The sequence below is a fragment of the Micromys minutus genome (genome assembly GCF_963924665.1).
Source record: "Micromys minutus genome assembly, chromosome: 4".
Classification (NCBI taxonomy): Eukaryota; Metazoa; Chordata; class Mammalia; order Rodentia; family Muridae; genus Micromys; species Micromys minutus.
In genome coordinates this window covers 19,159,072-19,173,495 of record NC_137973.1, presented here as the reverse complement: position 1 = coordinate 19,173,495, position 14,424 = coordinate 19,159,072, and positions in this window count along the sequence as shown.

Here is a 14,424-nt window from a genome sequence, read left to right as displayed (position 1 = left end):
CTTACACTTGAGCTTTGTACAAGGAGATAAGAAAGGGTCTATTTTCATTCTTTTGCATGCTGAGTGCCAGTTGGACCAGCACCATTTGTTGAATAGGCTGTCCTTGTTCAATTGAATGTTTACTGCTCCTTTGTAAACAATCAGGTGATCATATACATGAGGGCTCATTTCTGGATCTTCTATTCTATTCCATTGATCCACATGCCTATTTCTGTACCAGTACCATGCAGTTTTCAGCACAATTGCCTTGTAATATAGCTTGAGGTCAGGGATAGTGATTCCCGCAGATGTTTTTTTGTTGTTGAGGATGGATTTCGCTATTCTAGGTGTTTTGTTATTCCATATGAAATTGCACATTGATCTTTCCAATTCCATGAAGAACCGGGTTGGAATTTTGATGGGGATTGCATTGAATCTGTAGATTGCTTTTGGTAGGATGGCCATTTTTAAGATGTTGATCTTTCCAATCCATGAGCATGGGAGATCTTTCCATTTACTGAGATCCTCCTCAATTTCTTTCTTTAGAGGTTTGAAGTTCTTGTCATACAGGTCCTTCACTTGCTTAGTTAGAGTCATACCAAGGTATTTCATAGTTTTTGTGACGATTGTGAAGGGTAACTTTTCCCTAATTTCTTTCTCCACATGTTTGTGCTTTGAGTATAGGAAGGCTACTGATTTGTTCGACTTAATTTTGTATCCAGCCACTTTGCTGAACTTGTTTATCAGCTGTAGAAGTTCTCTGGTGGAATTTTTGGGGTCACTCAAGTACACTATCATGTCATCGGCAAAGAGTGATGTTTTTATCTCTTCCTTTCTGATTTGTATCCCCTTGATCTCCTTTTGCTGTCTAATTGCTCCAGCCAGGACTTCCAGTACTATGTTGAACAGGTAGGGAGAGAGTGGGCAGCCTTGTCGAGTCCCTGATTTTAGTGGGATTGCTTCAAGTTTCTCGCCATTAAGTTTGATGTTGGCTGTTGGTTTGCTGTATATTGCTTTTATTATCTTTAGGTATGGACCTTGGATTCCTGTTCTTTCCAGGACTTTTAACATGAAGGGGTGTTGGATTTTGTCAAATGCTTTCTCAGCATCTAGTGAAATGACCATGTGATTTTGATCTTTGAGTTTGTTTATATGGTGGATTACATTGATGGATTTCCTTATATTAAACCATCCCTGTATCCCAGGGATGAAGCCTACTTGGTCATGATGAATGATGGTTTTGATGTGTTCTTGGATTTGGTTTGCAAGGATTTTGTTGAGTATTTTTGCATCAATGTTCATAAGTGAGATTGGTCTGAAGTTCTCTTTCCTTGTAGGGTCTTTGTGTGGTTTAGGTACGAGGTTTATTGTAGCCTCAAAAAATGAGTTAGGTAGTATTTCATCTGATTCTATCTTTTGGAATAGTTTGGAGAGTACTGGTGTTATATCCCCAATAAATGTCTGATAAAATTCTGCACTGAACCCATCTGGACCTGGGCTTTTTTTGGTTGGGAGACTTTTGATGACTTCTTCTATTTCTTTAGGTGTTATAGGGTTATTTAGATGGTTTACTTGGTTCTGGTTTAACTTTGGGATCTTGTATCTGTCTAGGAATTCGTCCATTTCCTCCAGATTTTCCAATTTTGTGGAGTATAAGGTTTTGTAGTAGGATCTGATGATTTCTTGAATTTCCTCGGTTTCAGTTGTTATGTCCCCACTTTCTTTTCTGATGTTGTTAATTTTGTATACTCTCTCTTTGCCCTCTAGTTAGTCTTGCTAGGGGTTTATCAATCTTGTTGATTTTCTCAAAGAACCAACTCTTGGTTTTGTTGATTTTTTCAATGGTTCTTTTTGGTTCTATTTGGTCTATTTCTGCCCTAATTTTGATTATTTCTTGCTGTCTACTCTTTTTGGGTATATCTTCTTCCTTCTGTTCTAGGGCTTTTAGCTGTGCTGTCAGGTTGCTGATGTAAGCTCTCTCCAGTTTCTTTTTGGAAGCACTTAGGTCTATGAGTTTTCCTCTCAGTACTGCTTTCATTGCATCCCATAGGTTTGGGTATGTTGTGTTTTCGTTTTCGTTGAATTCTAGAAAATCCTTAATTCCTTTTTTTATTTCTTCTTTGACCCTGCTATCCTTTAACAAAGCGTTGTTTAGTTTCCATGTGTATGTGGGCTTTTTGTTGTCTTTGTTGTTGTTAAAGACCAGCCGTAGACCATGGTGATCTGAGAGGATGCATGGAGTATTTCAATCTTCTTATATCGATTGAGGCTCGCTCTGTGTCCAATTATGTGGTCAATTTTCGAGAAGGTGCCATGGGGTGCTGAGAAGAAGGTGTATTCTTTTACTTTAGGATAATATGTTCTGTATATATCTATTAATTCTAGTTGGTTCAAAGTCTCTGCTAGTTTTGCAGTGTCCTTGTTCAGTTTCTGTTTCCATGATCTGTCCATTGGTGAGAGTGGGGTATTAAAGTCTCCCACTATTATTGTTTAAGGTAAAATATATTTTTTGAGCTTTATTAGGATTTCTTTTATGAATGTGGGTGCTTTTTTATTTGGAGCATATATGTTAAGGATTGAGAGTTTCTCCTGACCTGTTTTCCCGGTAATGAGTAAAAAGTGTCCTTCCTTATCTTTTTTGATAACTTTTGGTTGGAAATTTACTTTATTCGATATTAGAATAGCCACTCCAGCTTGCTTCTTGGAGCTGTTTGCTTGGAAGTTTTTTTCCCACCCTTTAACTCTGAGATAGTGTCTGTCTTTGTCTCTGAGATGAGTTTCCTGTATGCAGCAAAAGGCTGGATTTTGTTCATGTATCCAGTCTGATAGCCTATGTCTCTTTATTGGGGAGTTGAGTCCATTTATGTTAATAGATATCAAGGAATAGTAGTTTCTGTTTCCTACCATTATTGCTTTTGTGGGCTGAGTTGTGTCTGTGTCTTTTTCTTCTTTTAGTTTTCTTGTTTAGGAGTTTTCCTGTTTTTACTAGGCTGTATTTTCCCTCATTGTATTGGGTTTTCCACCTATAATTCGTTGTAGTGCTGGGTTTGTGGTCAGATATTGTGTAAATTTTGATTTGTCTTGAAATATCTACATCTCTCCATCGATGGTGATTGATAGTTTTGCTGGGTATAGCAGCTTGGGCTGGCACTTGTGTTCTCTTAGGGTGTGCATGATGTCTGTCCAGGCTCTTCTAGCTTTCATAGTCTCTGTTGAGAAATTGGGTGTGAGTCTGATTGGCCTGCCTTTATATGTTACCTGACCTTTTTCCCTTACTGCTTTTAGTATTCTTTCTTTGCTTTGGGAACTTGATGTTTTTACTATTATGTGTCTGGAGGTATTTCTTTTCTGGTCCAACCTATTTGGAGTTCTGAAGGCTTCTTTTATGCTCATGGTCATCTCATTTTTGAGAGTAGGGAAGTTTTCTTCTACAATTTTGTTGAAGATATTTACTGTGCCTCTTAGTTGATATTCTTCTCCCTCTTCTATTCCTATTATCCTTAGGTTCGGTCTTCTCATTGTGTCCTGGATTTCCTGGACATTTTGGGTTAGGAGCTTTTTGTTTTTTGCATCTTCTCTGGCTGTTTTGTCTATGTTTACAATGTTGTCTTCTGCCCCCGAGATTCTCTCTTTCATCTCTTGTAATTTATTGGAAATGCTTGCTTCTGTGATTCCTGATTTCATTTTTAGGTGTTCTACCTCTAGGGTTATCTCTTTTTGTGTTTTCTTTATTGTGTCAATTTCCGTTTTAAATTCCCTCTTCCATTTCTTCATCTCTTTGATTCTGTTTTCCTCTAGTTCTTTGAGTTCTTTGAGTGTTTTTCTTGTTTCCTCTTTAAAAGCTTCTGAATCTTATTGCTTTTCCTCCTGTTTTTGTTTAAGTATCTCTATCAGCATCTTGAGGTATGATTTCAGGTCTGTTTCTTCCTTTTCTGGAGTGTTTGGAATTCCGATGTTTTCTGTTATGGGAGAGCTAGGTTCTGGTGTTGCCAGGTTTTCTTGGTTTTTTTTGGATATACTCTTTCGCTTTCCTCTTGCCATTTTGTTGTCAGTGATATGTTCTTGCCTTTCCCTTGTATCTGTTCTGTGTCCCTGGATCTCCACTGGTCCAGGTGGCAGATGGGTCGAGCTCTGTTCTATGCCTCAGAGTCGCCGGGTGGGAACAGAAGGTCCAAAATTCTATTCCTGGTCACTGGATCAGACAGGGCAGGGCAGGGCAAGGCAGGGGGAGCACTTTCCGTCTGCACTCCGAAGAGATCTCTCTGCTCCCTGGCAGCCCAGGTCTCCCACCCACCAGTTGTTTAGCCTCTACGAGCCGCTGTTCAGGGTGGCAGATGGGCCAGGCATCCGCTCTGCATCGCCAGTTGTTCAGCCTTTAGGAGCTGCCATTCCAGGTGGCAGATGGGCCAGGTTCTGCTCTGCGTCCTGAAGTCGCCACCGGGTGGAAACAAAACTTCGAAATTTCTGTTCCTGGTTGGGCAGGGCAGGGCAGTGCAAGGGAGGGGGTGCACTTTCCGTGTGCACTACGCAGAAATCTCTCTGCTCCCTAGCAGCCCAGGTCTCCCACCCACCAGTTGCTCAGCCTCTAAGAGCTGCCGTTCCGGTGGCAGATCGGTCTCACTCTTTAGCCTGCCTGTCCTCGAACTTAGGTAGCATCCGTCCTGCACTACTGTTGGGATGATAGGCATGTGCCACTTTAAGACTAACAAAGGAACAGAACAAAAGATGAAACAGAAGATATATGAAGGTGAAATGACCTCAGCTGAAAGAACTCACTATATACTATAACCTATGCACTATACACACCATACACTATAAACACTATGTACAATATACACAATATACAATATATTAATTATAAAATCACTGCACATAGATAATCAACATGTTTAATATTCAAAATTATGGATTATGTTTAATATGAAGATATAATAATTAATGAGTCATGAGATTGGTTAAAGAAAATTACAACTACATTGACATCACCTTCCTATGCACAATATATATTTATCAAGGATTCCTCCTGACTTACACCGGCTTAGGCATTTGGGACATCCTACCTTTTGGAACTAAGTGTCTCCCTCAGACTTTTTTCTTGGAGACACTTGCAGATAAATAGCAAACTGTTCATCTTGCTGTTGCTCAGATCAAAGGCTTCAGTGGAGGTAAGTCAGGTCACAGAAGTAGCACCCTTGACAATGACCGAGAGGTCCAGTGTCCCCATCCCACTGGCTTTTTCACTGCCAGCAGGTAAGTGGCATCACTCCTACAGGTGGCCTCATCACAGGTATAAGTGCAGTAAGGACCACGGACTGAAACTCCTGTAACCACCTTCTGATGTCAAAGCTTTCCCTTTGTCTTCTTTGGTTCTCTGTTGCATTAAGAGATCTCTAACATGAAGTGTGCAAAACTTCTCTGCCTATAAGCATTTACCTGGAAAATTTTTACAACTTTATTGTTTAGAAATGTCAAAGAGGTATAAGCCACCCAATCAGAAAAATTGCCAAATCTTCCTTTAAGTGACCCATTTCTCACACTTTCCCTCTCTCTTCCACACTCAATTTTTTCCTACATAAACTTACCTCACTTTCAGTCTTTGTCTACACCCCTTAGAGAGCAGAGTCACCTTGGCCAATGCCATCTGTTAGCTACTGCCTGTAAAAGGTTGTGCCTTCTCTGTCCGGAAGCACATTTTTCTGTTTGTACATCTCTTTGGCTCACTGTAAATATCTTAGAGCCTACACACCTCCTCTTTTTCTACTTGTCACCTGCACCCACCACAAAATGAGCAGTTGACAAATGGTGTTGAGTGAAAGAACAGAGGGAGCAGACTGTGGAGTGGGTCTGTGGAGACCACATTTTCAGGAAGTGTAGGAGATGTATGAGATTGGGGGAGAGGACGGGTGGCAGAAACGCTGTTATTAAGGTATTATTAAACTGGTTCTTGAGGGAAGTCCTGCTGCTATTGGTGTGGGCTGAGGTAAGAGTGGAGAACTACAGACGGTGGTTTTAGGGAGTGGCTGTACTTTCCCGTGGGCTGGCACTCTAATGATGGAAGAGCAGAAATTCCAGGTTCATCAGTTCGAGCGTGTAGTAAGATAAGGGTCAAGGGGTACGAGGAGAAAGGAAAACAGAAAGCTACATGTTCATGACATACCACTAAATAGGATAGAGTGTGCAGAATGGAGAATGAATTCGGGAGACAGGTCACAAGAATGTTAGACATGGGTTGTAGAGTGTCGATGGCTGCCTTTATGAAAGTAATGTCTATTCTCTCAATGGGCCATATTCACCAAATCTTATCGTGCTCTTGTTCTTCCATTGTTAAAGATGAGAGTATCATCACTGTGGCTGAAATTATTAGTTGATATGTTAAATCAAAACGTCACAGAATTAAAACCTGACTTCAACGTGTTTTGAGAACAGAAATGTAACCAAAGACATACACATTTACAAGTCATTGGTCATACAGCGGGAATGCTAAATCATGGACAAGACATGTCTTCAGAAAAAGGTAGAGTCATAGAAACAAGAAAATCATAGAAATGGTTTGAATATTCAAACAAATACAATGAAAACTTTCTCCAAGTTAAACTCAAGTTTAAAAGATAACAGTTTGTCAATTTGGGTTAATAAAAAAATTTTATGAATACATGTAAATATACATGTGTATGACATTTTATAGCTAATTATTTCATCTTGTTTAAATCTATGATCGGTTTGCAGGTCACGTGCTGTTTTCTTTGACTTTGAAAGAGGAGAATAATTTTTTGCAGGCTTTACCCAAGTGGGTTTCTTTACATGCTATCTGTAATAATGTCTTGACGGCCACTAGAGGGCATCAGAGAACACTATCTGGCATCAAGACCATGAACAGGGACTGAAATGGTTGTTGGAGGAAACTGCACTCTCCTGCCCAGGAACTAACAGTCACTTTCTCTGTGCGGCTTGGAATTCGTCCTTACTCTCCCACAGATTCAAATGAATGCCACAAAACTTTTACTCGTTATGAGCTATTAAATCTATTCTTAGACACTTTGTTTATTAATTATGACCCAGCTATTCCCTGCCTATTCGTAGGGAGTTGAACGACTTTAGTGGAATAAGCAATCTGAGACAGAAGCTATATTACAGTGCAGTAGTAAACAAAGTTCACCTACCTCCCGCTGAAAGTTGTCAAGTAAAATCAGGAAAATGCTGCTTCAAGAGTTATTTTCCCATTAACTCATTTATTCACTCTACACCCCACTCACACAGACCCTCTTTCCGTCCCCCATTTTTCTCCTGTGAGAAAATGGAGGCCTCTGAGTATCACCCCACCCTGGCACACCAGGTCACTGCAGGACTAGGCACATTCTCTCCCACTGAGGCCAGACAAGACAGCCATGTTAGGAGAGTAGGATCCACAGGCAGACAACAGATTTAGGGACATCTCCCACTCCAGTTGTTGGGAGAGCAACCTGAAAACTGAACTGTCATCTACTACATATGTATGGAGGGCTTAGGTCCCCTGACATGGCCACTGGTTCAGTCTCTGAGAGACCCCCAAGAGTCCAGGTTAGTTGACTCTATCAATCACTCCTATGGAGTTCCTATTTCTTCCAGATACATAAGAGACCCTAAAAACTCTACCATAGAACTCCTACAGCTGAGAAACACCCTCAGCAAAGTGTCTAGATACAAAATTAACTAAAAGTAAAAGATCAGTAGCCATGTTTTATACAAATGATTAAAAGACCGAGAAAGGAATCAGGGAAACAGCACCATATAGAATAACCATAAATAATAAAAAATACCTTGGTGTAACTCCAAGCAAGCAGGTGAAAGACCTGTATGACAAGAACTTCAAGTCTCCGAAGAAAGAAATTGGGGATGTTAAAGAGTAATTTTAAAGTCGTTTCTAATTTCTCTCATATTTAAGAGAAGTAATACCATATCGGGGCTCAAATTCAAACAAAACATTGATAGAGAAGAAGGATCTTGAACCCAGTTACACGGAGATCCTCTCCTCACAGTCTTTACAACTCCGTTGCTTGGACCCAGGTTTCTATTCAGTAGGAAAGGATCAAGATCCTGCCAACAGTTAAACCGCACTCTGCAGTAACTACAATGCCTTGATAAAAACCCTGTGTGCTCAGATAGTGAGGCTGGTCTGGACCTTGTAGGAAAAACATCTAAAAATCTGACTTTAATAATTTTAATAGTTCAGATGGAGAGATCTGAAAAATAACTCATAAGAAATAAAGAACTCTAAGGGCAAACTAAGTGTCTTCTTTCCTGTGAATCCTGGGACTCTTCTGTCTCAGCTTTCCATTCCTCTGTAGAAGCACCGAGACGACAGATGTGTGTTACCACATCTGGCTTTTATATGGGTGTTGGGGATCCAAACTTCTGTTGGTTGTCTTGTAAAGGAAGCAATTACCCACCGAGCAGTGTTTGCAGACTGTCCTTGCCCAGTCATGCAAGAAGGGTTACGAGGGATCATCAGATAGTTTTGGGTCATTGAAGGGAAGGGGTATGAAAGTAAAATTTCAATTTATAAAACATATTCCTCAAAACTTGTTAGTAGTTTCCCTCTGTGATTTTTCAATCTCACACCGGCAAACATTAGCAGAATTACCCATCCCCTTAAAGGTAACACAGCCCTAAAACCGTGCAAGGCTGCAGGGCCTGAGCTGGCTTTGTGATGACTCACTGTGCAGGGGGTAGGTACAAATCACAGAACTGAGAGTTCTTTTATTTTCACCTCAGCATGTGCCAAGCCCGCTACCTCATCCTCTCTTCCCTTGGCAGTGTGGCAGTGCCAGGGTGTTCAGAGGTGTCCATGATGAGTCTGTGTCCTAGATTCTAGGACAAGGTGAGAGCAAGGTCAGAGGAAAAATCAAATCTGAGGGAGTGTATCCAATTTGAGTTCAGCATATGACAAGAGACCTAACTGGCCCCTTTTCTATTTCCTGTCGTCTTGCTCCATTTTAAGTGTGTTATGAGGGTTTGCCTGCAAGTATCCTCTGCTTGTTGTGAGCCCATGGAGGTCAGAAAAAGGTTTCTGATCTCCTAAAGTTACGGACAGAAAGACAGCTGTGGACCTCTGTGAATATGCTGAGATGCAAACATGGGTACGCTGCAAGACAAATATTTGCTCATGACTGCTTGGCTATATCTTCAGTTCATCATCATCAGTTTTACAATCTACCTAGGAGCTTGTATCTTTGAGTGTTCCAAAAGGTTTCTAAGTTTCAAAAGGCTTCTAAGAAAACATGTATTTATTGGTTCTGTTACATTTTAAGTGTAGAGAAAATTTAAACAAGTGAACATTTTGCCTTTACATAGTCTATACTAAGTTCATCTCTGCATAACAATATTGGTTTCATTAGAAAACTGAAAGTGTATTCCCTACAAATAAAGTCTACTGAAAATAGAATGTATGGTACAAGTACCAGTCACCTGGAGTGTATGAATTTTAAATTAAAAAATCCCTAGTAATAATTAAAAATATAAGTTGGGAAAGTAATTGATTTTTATTTGATTATGTATTTTTACTAAACCCAGCACAATTGCCAATTCCAATGTGCAACATCCTTAAAACTGTTATCTTCAGAAGCTGTTATCTTCCAGAGGCAGCCATGGTTATAGCTCGTGTAGGCAGCCAAACCTGGTAGCATGAGAATCACCAAATGGTACTGGTTTTGGAGGAATGAAGTGGCCATGGGGAGCATCACAGGCATGTCAGTGAGAAGCTGGGAGAGGCCGCTGGCCACGGTGTACACCTCATAGCAGCTGAAGGTCTAGTACTGAAGGAGTCACGCAGAGAAGTTGAGGCTTGGCACAGTGAAGACTGTTGCCGACAGTGCAGCCCAGTTGCAGCAGAAGACCCCAGTGTTTTGGAGCTGTGCATACAATAGGATGACCACTAAGGACAGCAGCAGCCTTAAAGTAAAACCTACCTGAGCTTCGAAGAGTAGGTGTGTGCTACAGAGGGCAGAGCTGGGAAGTGAGCCCAGCCCTTTGGAAGAGCCGAGAAAGATGCTTCTACAGAGAAGCTTTGCTCTGCAGACTTATAACTGGTCAACACATTGAAAAGTGTTTACTAAGAGACCAGCCTTAAAGGCCCATGTGTGAGTCTCAGGTCAACAGGCCTTGAGTTATTTACACTTCGGGGTAAAAGTCTGTCTAATTGTTCACATATACAGCCTCATTATTTTATTCATGAGGGAACTGGAGAACATGAACTTCAGTAGATATACCAAGGTCAAAATAAAATGAGTGGTTAAAAAAAAGTGTTTGGTAAAACCAATGTCTATACCTGGAACCCAGGCTCCCACCCAGTGTGCTAAAGCCCCACAAATCAGAATATAAATCAACAGTATATTCTAGATCTGGCCAAATCAGATGATTATAAAGGTTTCAATTGTCTATTCAGGCAAGTGGAGGTTTTTTTAACAAGTATGGCAGGTGGATTTTCCCTAAGCTGCCACTGATGCTGCCTCTGCCATTATCACCTTTTTCCTTCCTTCCCTCCCTCATTCCATCCCTCCCCCCTCTTCTTTTCTTATTCCCTTCTTCTTTCTCTCTCCTCCCTCCCTCCCTCCCTTCTTCCCTCCCTCCCTCCCTCCCTCCCTCCCTTCCTTCCTTCCTTCCTTCCTTCCTACCATCTCATTTTTTCTTCTGCCTTCTCCTCCTCTTTAGCTCCTCCTCCTCTCCTCCTCCACTCCTCTCCTCCTCTTCTTTCTTTTCTTCAATGTTTGGTTAAGGTTTTTATTTTAGCTCACATGGTGATGAAATCATGGCAGTAGGAATGTAAAGCCCTGGGTTTAATTTTCAGGAGGCAGAAAGATGAGAATGCTCCTGTTCAGCTTTCTGTCTTTATTTTTGTAGGTATCCTTCATTTATCCACCGACAATCTCAGACATGCACACAGTATATTCTAATAACATCCACCTCTGTTTCACCCCCCTTTCCCATACCACCTGAACACATTCCCTCCAAGTTCCACGTTCTCTTTTAAATTTATTTTGTTGTGACCCACTGAATTCGGTGAATGTTGCCGGCTGGGATATTGACTGATCTTGTTGACTTGGCCTTGTGTAGATATTGTGCAACTCATCACAATGATAAGCTCCGGAGTGCAATGACCACGCTGTGTGCTAAAACCAGCATTTCCCTCAATTCCTTCCTATCCTCCGCCTCTTACTGTCTGGTCCCTTTCTTACAACCTCCTCTAAGCCTTGGAGAGCGAGGAGGTTGAAATAGATGTCATGTTTAAGGTTGTAGCAGCACTTTGATAAGAGCTGTGAGTCTCTGGGCTGTTTTCCACAGCAAAAGAGGCTCCTCTGACCAAGACTGGAAGTGCCTCTAATATATAGGTATAAACGTTGAATTAAAAACTATAAGAATACACGACTCAATGAATGCAAATATGAAGGAATATAATCCAAATGAAGGAAATAATCCAAATAATGCTAGTTAAATTAAAGCTGAATTGTGAAGATATAACTGTTCATTTAATTTGATTCTTTTTTTTTTTTAAGTTTTTATTTATTTGTTGTGTGTGTGCTGCCTGCATGTGTGGCTGCAAACCAGAAGAGGGCGCCAGATCTCATTGACATATTTACATAAACTATATCTGCATTTGCAGATCCATTATGACAGTGTAAGTAAATGCTTCCTATTGCTCAACTGGTTTGCATTTAGAAGCAAACTACTTAAATTGTGATTGAAGAATGTAGGGGACATTTATCAGAAAATGCATACCTTCAAAAGTCAGGAAAATTTAAACATTTTTATGAGATAGAAATTATTGTGAAAATAGGAGAAATGAATGAAGTATTGAAGTATGCACTACCCTGGCAAACTAGCCTGTATCATTGTTTAAGAAACAGCTAAAAAAAGGTGTCTAAGATATGATGTGATTAGCTTAGAAGAGCTCATAAGACAGTGAAATGTATAGAATTAAAAGAAAAATATCACAAAGGCAGAATTACTTTAAAAATTGCATTCTGGCATTGCACTGATATAATCAGTCAAGGAGCAGTGCAGAGTCTTAGAGATTGTTATCACTGCAGGGATGAGGTCACTGGTCAGGAAGATGGGTGGCCCAGGAGCAGAAGAAATGAGAAATAATAGAGACTCTGACAGTGACAGTAAAGCCCTGTGCCCAAGCAGCTAGTGCGTTCCACAAGGCTTGGTTCTAACAGCCATCTTTGTTCCCAGTCATCTCTTGTCCGGTTCTGCGGGGTCTTCGATGTAGACCCGAGGAGGGGACTGGCGAACAGACCCAAGGGACACGAAGAAAGAGAGCAAGTCCAAAGCGCTGATCAAGCTCTCGTTTATTATGCGCCCAAACCATTTTTTTTAAAAGAAAAACATGGGGAGGGGGAACTCCTTAGGTGCAACAGAATGTTCTGCCAAGCAGGATCTGTTGCCTGGGTGACCGTTCTATTCCGCTAGCTACCTGAACACAGTGAGATCACCTGAGTTCCAGGAAAAGGCCTCTATCTATCATGGGAAACAGAAACCTAGGCCTAGATCTATGTAAAATGGCATTTACTCAGGCTAAGGACATTTCGTAATTCTATCGGCTCCTGGTAATCTCTTGCTTCTCAACCTGCAGCGTTCACTTCCGTCTTAGCTCCGATCGCCAACTACATCAGCTTTGGACCCTTCCAACGTCTGTTTGGATTGTCAGAAGCGGCCTTTGCTTCTCAGTAAGGCTAAGCCCGTCGGTTTGTTTGTAACTACTAGCTCACTGAATGTTAGCAGTAAGTATGGCAGGAGATATGGGAACCTCTGAGCAGAGAACACTCAGCATTTGTGTCTAATTCCTTCCTCCTCAAGTTGGCTTTGTGTCACTGTTACCAAACTCATCTGGGGGTGGGAAGACAAGGAACGTTCTGCACTCTAGCCGGGACTATGCGGGGTCTAAAAAGGGAGCCCTTTTGCAAAGTCAGTCTCTGTCACAGCGGTCGCGTCAGCTTTTTCTCTCTCCCATGCTTTTCCAACCTTCTCGTAAGTTTCGTCAGTTTTAGTATTTGCCCCTCCCCCCCAGAGGTCCTTATGAGTCACCTTGTTTTCCTGTCATACGAGCTCTGCGTTGGGTTAACTAAGATATTTTGCCCTTTATTTACGTGCACACGTGACTTCTGCTAAGAAGGTACCCTATGGATTGAGGATGCTACACAGCCTGTTCCTTCTTGATACGAGATAACCACAAGGCGCTTGGTACTTGATTTTGTTATCACACCCGCTTCTGCTTAGGTCAAAACTCTATCATTTGGGGGTGGCTGGTTGCTGTAATCATTCACCAGGGTTGCTCACACCACAGGTTACACAATGCTCTAGGAGGTTATTCAACTTTTCTCTGGGAAACATTTAAAACTTGAATTTTCAAGAACAAATATTCTATTCTTCTACCGCTCATTCCAAATAGGTATTATTCCTACACTGAAAGGCCAATGAAACTGTCTGGATGTCTCCATGCTAGGGTGAGTTAGTTATAAGAAAATTTAAACTACAGGGGTGGAAATGGAGAAAAGCCTGAGGAATAGAGTCTGGTCCAACGAAAGACCCAAAAGGAGATCCAGCTCAAGGGGAGAACTCAAGGCCTGACACCATTACTAAGGCTATGGACCATTCACAAGAAGGGACCTATCATGGCTGCCCTTTGAAAGACCCAACAGGCAGCTGAGTCAGATGAAGATATTCCCACCCAAGCAACCAACAGAAGCTGCTGACCTCCAGGGAAAAGCTGGAGGAAGCTGAGGAGGAGGGTGACTTTGTCAGAGGACCTAGGCCCTAGGAAGTTTAGAGGTCTGGCGGGGTGGGTGGGGCAGGACATCCTCATGGAAACAGGGTGTCTGGGAGGAGGTATGGGATGTGGACCGGGAGGGGAATAAAATCTTTTGAGTGTAAATATAAAATTAAAAAAAAATATGAAAAAAGAACATTTCTCTCTTAATTACCTTTGCAAGAAAGAGCGAAGGTGTCACATGGTCAGGAAGGCATGTTAACCAAACAAAATGGTACAGAAAGTATTGGGACTTGGATCCATTTCATTCCTGCTGAAGACCAAACTCAGGTCCTCAGACACTGAAAGCACAGACTGACTGTACCAACAACATTGGAGTTGGAATTCTTTGCGTTGAGGAATGTTCAGTGTGTTAAAGAAGGCTTTGTGGCAACTCACCATTGAATGAAGGTTCTGAGCAGCTGAAAGTTGTTGATTGCCTAAAATATAATCAGTGGAAGGGCTGAATTTCTGTCTAGGTTAAGTAAATGCACAGAAGTAGTCGGAAGAAAATGATGGGGTGCCAGGTGGTCCCTCTATACCACCGATCCTGTCTATTTTCAATACATTTAAGAATCTACCTGTACAGAAAATACAGACGCATGCCCCCTCAAGTCACTTACAATAAAACTATGCAGAGGAAAGAAGAAAAATACTACAGT